This window comes from Colobus angolensis, unplaced genomic scaffold (assembly GCF_000951035.1).
Source record: "Colobus angolensis palliatus isolate OR3802 unplaced genomic scaffold, Cang.pa_1.0 Scaffold8, whole genome shotgun sequence".
Lineage (NCBI taxonomy): Eukaryota > Metazoa > Chordata > Mammalia > Primates > Cercopithecidae > Colobus > Colobus angolensis.
The window spans coordinates 18,199,222-18,205,325 of NW_012121820.1; the positions used below are offsets into that span (position 1 = coordinate 18,199,222).

The window sequence follows — 6,104 nt, forward strand, 5'->3', positions numbered from 1 at the left end:
ATTTTTTTTTTTTTTTTGAGACACAGTTTCACTCGTTACCCAGGCTGGAGCACAGTGGCGCGATCTTGACTCACTGCAACCGCTGCCTCCCAGGTTCAAGTCATTCTCCTGCCTCAGCTTCCAGAGTAGCTGGGATGACAGGCACCTGCCACACACCTGGCTAATTTTTTGTATTTTTAGTAGAGACAGAGTTTCATCATGTCTTGGCCAGGCTGGTCATGAACTCCTGACCTCAGGTGATCCATCCAACTTAGCCTCCCAAAGTGCTGGGATTACAGGCATGAGCCACAGCACCCGTCTCAATTTTCATTAGGTTACCCTACAGTCAATAGCCTGTAAGGGGCAGTCACTGACAAAGATGGATAAGACAAAGACATCACCCTCCTTTTCTTTAGGCTCATAATCCAATCAAGGAGCTTGACTAAGCATACATTTTGGTTTAAAGAATGTTTATCAAGAAAAATGTCCCAGCTTAACCAACATAGTGAAACCCTGTCTCTACTAAAACTACAAAAAATTAGTTGGGCATGGTGGTGCACGCCTATAACCCCAGCTACTCAGGAGGCTAAGGCACAAGAATTGCTTGAATTCAGGATGCAGAGGTTGCAGTGAGCTGAGACTGCGCCACTACACTCCAGCCTGGGCGACACAGCAAGACCCTGTCTCAAAATAAATAGATAAATAAAATTAATAAAAAGACTGTTTATCAAGAAAAATGTAAACATCCTCCCTATTATTTCTTAGGAAGATGACGAAGGAAGAAAACTCCAGAGGTTAAATATACCTTTAAATCCTGACTTCCAAGCCCCCTCAGCACCTGTCTTTGGCAATAATCAGGTGCTCTCAAAGTACTGTTAGTTTTATTCATTTGTTAAGTTATTTGAAATACAGATTTCTTATCATTATCCTTAATAATTCTTTGTCTGGGTTCTGTGGCTGTGTGTTCCCAGAAGAGCACTTGGAAGCAACGGGGTCTCGCGCTGTCACCCAGCTCTAGTGCAGTGGTACAATCTTAGCTCACTGCAGCCTCTGAACTCCCAGGTCAGCCTCCCAAGGAGCTGGGACTACAAGCACGCACCACCATGCCTGACTACTTTTTGTTTTTTTTTTTGGTATAGACAGGAATCTCACTTCGTTGCCCAGGCTGGTCTTGAACTCCTGGATTCAAGCAATCCTCCCACTTTGGCCTCCCCAAGTGTTGGGATTACAGGCGTAAGCCACTGCACCCACCCAACCACAAGTAATTGTCAAATGGTATTTGCACTTAGGATACACTTTCAAACTTCAGAAAGGGAGTTTAAGTACCTTTACAATCCAGGAAGATGTACCAGGCAACTGATTCCCACAGATACAGGAGATCTTGGGGAACGGGACTAAAAACATTACATCTCACTTTCCCCAAATCCCAGCCAAAGGCAAACAACCTGCTTGCTTCCTCTTTAAATTTCATGCCACCTGCCCTGCTAATTCAAACCAAAAAACAAAGCTGTGGTATGGAGGAAATGAAGTCCCTTTTTAAGTATACATTAGATAAGAGAACTGACAAGTAAATACGGGGTATATAAGGTATAGACTCCACCTTGGTAAGGCAGGGAAGTCACTAACGTTGAATGGAGAACTCAGGAAGATTTCTTTGAGGATTTCAGGTAGTTCTGAATGAAATACAGCATGGAACTGGAAGAAGACATGGAGGCAAGAAGAATGCTGAAGTTGCTGGCTGCCTCAGCTAGAAAAAAGATAGTGGAAGTGACTCGGACAAGGGACTAACTGGCAGGCTGCCCAAGGGAACACATGAAAGAAATCAGATCTGCTGCAACAAGCTTCCACAGGGAACTGGGTTTCTAAGCGAGGTAGTGACCAAGATTCAGCCAGGGTGGACATTGCAGATCATCAGCCCCTCATTTTACAAATGGGGAGAAGCAGGCCCATAGCATTAAGTGACTTGCCTGAGGTCTCACAGTGAGTGGAAGAGCTGGGACTTGAGCCAAATCCAGATCAAATCCGTTACTGAATAGGATCTGACATTCATGTGAGGAATAGGGGTTGGGGGAGGACAGGGACACAAAACAGTCTAGTCATTCAGGTTTGCCCTGATTAGGGCTGGCAACAGGATCATGTGGAAGAGGGCCAGACAGGTGACAGCCAGGGAAATAGGTACAGATGCTCCAACACACTTAGAAACGAAAAACGCTTTCAGAGGTAGTCTTTGTCTCCAAAAAAAATTTTTTTTGAAAAAAGGAAAAACCCACTTGAGACTTAGAATAGATTAGACATGTGGGTACAAAAGGAGAAAGATCATCATAAAGCATGATCACCATCAAAGAATATCATCTCCCCAGCATTTGCCTTTCTAGAGCACCCATTTAGAGAAAGCCAGAAGCTTCCACTCACAGTTGGGGCACCTACCTTTATTCTGGCTTTTCCTGGCCCATTTCCAGAACCCAGAAAACCAAGAAGGACTCTTTGGAAATTCCAACACCTGTGACCCTGCTGATCTAGTGTGTCACAGACTCCCTACTCATGGTAGGATGAAAGGTAAGGAACCAGAGAGACAAGCTGGCTATGCAGCATTTATTAGAATGATTCTATATCAATAATAATGTTCAAGTTCAAGTAAGAAATACATAAACATTTAAATTTGGCAATAGCCAGGAATGGCAGCTCACACCTATAATCCCAACACATTGGGAGGCTAAGGTGGAGGACTGTTTGATCCCACAAGTTCAAGACCAACCTGGGCAAAATGGCAAGCTCTCATCTCTACAAAACATTTAAAATTAGCCAGGTGTGGTGGCACGTGCCTGTGGTCCCTGAAACTCAAGAGGCTGAGGGGAGGATGGCTTGAGCCCAGAAGGTTGAGGCTGCAGTAAGCCGTGATCACACCACTGCACTCCAGCTTGGGTGACAGAATGAGACCCTGTCCCCAGCCCTCACTTCCCCCCACCCAAAAAATATATATTTATATACAGAAACAAAACTCCTGGAGAAGTTTCAGCCTTTTTTTTTTTTTTTTTTGAGACAGAATCTCGCTCTGTGGCCCAGGCTAGAGTGCAGTGGTATGATCTTGGCTCGCTGCAACCTCCACCTCCCGGCTTCAAGCTAGTCTCCTGCCTCAGCCTCCCATGTAGCTGGGATTACAGTCACCTGCCACTACGCCCAGCTAATTTTTGTATTTTTAGTAGAGATGGGGTTTCACTGTGTTGGCCAGACTGGTCTCGAATTCCTGACCTCGTGATCTGCCCGCCTCAGCTCCCAAAGTGCTGGGATTACAGGCATGAGCCACTGTACCCAGACAGTTTTGGCCATTATTTAAAAAGCTATGTGCTAGAATAACTAATTGAGTATAACTAATAGAGGGGACTATGGCCTTGTACAAACTTTTAAGGGATGTGTGTCTGGATAAAGATAAAATAAAAAAATATATAAGGCTAACCACCACCTTCCTATTTTCACAGAGAAATCTTTGTCTTTGTGTATGAAACCTCACTACTAAAAGTGTAGTTCAGTAACATCAGCATCACCTGCAAATCAGAAATGCATCCAGGTCCCATCCTAGATCTACCAAATCAGAATCAGCATTTCAACAAGACCCCTGGGTGACTTATGTGCACATTCAAGTTTGAGAAGCACTGGTATAGAATACTTTAAGGGTGCACTGTACAGCAGTACACAGATAAAGTATCAAACAGCCAAAGAAAGAGACAAAGTACCTGTTCACTTTCAGTATACTATATTTTATTAGCTACTGCTCAGACAGACCTCCAGTGTTTTTTATAAATTTGGTACTTACTAATGGTCACATGATCTAACTGTGGGATCTATTTCATTTCTGGAAATAACACAACTTAGTTCTAGGGCTTTCATGCACATGAAATATAAAACAGTTTAGTTGTTTTGAAAACATGATAATGGTTAATTTTATTCAAGTCCCAACACTGAGTTCAGAGCACTTCTCCATAGGCCCCATTAATCTCTCCAGGTTTCTGGGAATATCATTAAATCCCTCGGCATCCTTAAGAAGCAGGTGCTTAGCAAACATCCAGTTTCCAAATGAGAGTCAGAGGGGCTTGATCCTGAAAGTGTAGTATTTTCCTGCCTTGTCCTACTGGTATAGCTTCTTGGACCTAAAAATCTCTCTCCTGCTGAGGACTCATGCAGTTGCACACTCAAGTACTTCCCAAAAGGAAGAAAGGTCAGAGGTATCATTATCCCCAAGCACTTGGAATTCCAGCTGTGGAGAAATTAATCTGGTTGGGGGTTCAGGCTGAGAAGCCCTGAATAAGATCTGTAAAGGCAGAGGGAAACACAAAAGAAAGAACTATTGAGGCTCTTAAGAGACAGGAGGTCCCAGATACTTGCAGATTTTAAAGTCAGGATTGCGGGTGAAGACTGACAAGAGGATGATTGGGAGAGAAAAATATCCATTTCCCCACCGACACCTTAGGGACAAGAACAAAAAGAGTATCCAAGGAATTCCTCCAAATGACATATTTTCTTCATAAAAGATAGTAATAAAGCCAATGTAGGGAAAAAGCTTATAGGCTAGACGCAGTGCTGGAAAAATCTGAGAGTTTTGTTTGTTTTTGTTTTCCAGCACAAGGAGATAAAGCAAAGGAGAAAACAGTATGCACCCAAACAGAACCTTAGGTCTTCTATGAAGTAAACCACCAGGAGGATTCAGAGTCTTGTGATTAACCAAAGAAATGGTTTCCACTTTGAATCCAGCGCTGGGGGCTGAGGCAGTCCTAGACTTGAGGCCACCTCCAGCACAAGGAAAATCTGTATAGCCACTACATAAACAGAACAGTTCCAGAGAAAGACAGAAACCAGAAAAATGTTTGGGGATTGGGCAAGCCAAGAGAGAAGAGATCCTTTAGCGGAAAGATAAAAGATAGGCCTATGAAAAACAATGTGCAGGTAGCCCTTTAGGAGAGGAATCCTTCCCTGGAGGGAGAGGAGAATTCAGGAGGCGTGACTCTGGGAAGTGTGCTCTGAAAAAGAGGCCGCAGAAGCAGAGAGAAAAGTGCCGTGCTGAACAAAGATAGGCACTCGCCAGAGGAAGGAAGAGGAAATGGGTACGCTGACCAGACTGGGAGAGCACCTCAAGGGGAATGTGGCTCCAAAAACGGAAGGAAACTGAGGAATGAAAATGTCTTGGATGACAGAAAAGCTAAAAAGGGTAGGAAGCCATGCTCAAAACCACAGACCATTCACCACCTGAAAATGAGAGGACTCAAAAAAAGGTGTGCCCCCCAAATTTAAGAAGCATCTGGAAAGTGGCTGCACTCTGAGAGTTGTAGAACTAACTCGTACATTTGGGGGGCACAAAAAATAAATATACTCCCAGATATGAAAATGAGTCTCCCTCAGGAAATAAGGTAGTTTGATTTGGGGAACACGTGAAAAGCGTGTAACCCCAAGAATATAGTCTCGAGAGAAGGCAGTGAATTCCCTTATTTGTGAAACTGGAAATAAGTACCCATAAACTTCAGAATTTGGACATCGTTCTCGGCCCAACCTCAGATTTGAAGGGCTGAGGAAAGGAAGTGGCCCCTAAATGTAAGAAATTCCTGAAGCCATGCTGTCAGATTTGGGACCTGGAAAAGGGGGATTCTTCTTTGGAGTGGCGGGGATACAAGAAAGTATCCCAAAACTTTGGCTAATGGACCCCAGATCTGAAGACCCGATAACAGGGTGAACCTCTAAATTGGAACGGAAAAGCAGAATCAGATTGGAGGCCCGAAAAAAGGAGTGTGCTTCCACTTTGGGGGCTGAGGGAAGAGGGTACACCCTCAATTCGGGGGGGGGCTTTAGAAATTTAGATAAAATTCCAGAGCTAGAGCTTAAGAAAGGGGGTGTGCCGCCCAGTTTTCAAAACTAGAGAGAAAAGGGACACTCCCATATTTGGGGTCTTGAGAAAGGAATGTGCTCCCCGGAATAGCATAAAAAAGCCAATTTTAAAAAACGTATTCCCAAAGCACAGGGCAACAGCAGAGGCTGCTGATGAGGCTCTAGGGGCCCACACAGCTCAGGCTCGGTCCCTAGCGCTCACCCGCACCCCCAACACGGCCCGCTCCGCGCCCCGGGCCCGCACCCCACGGCCC

General features: G+C 44.5%; 1 protein-coding gene across 1 annotated transcript in view; it reads right to left on the reverse strand.

Annotated features, from left to right (window-relative positions):
• PHF20 (PHD finger protein 20) overlaps positions 1–6,104 on the reverse strand; it is a 203,615-nt gene that overhangs the window by 197,053 nt on the left and 458 nt on the right. The gene's annotated exons all lie outside the window — the stretch shown is intronic.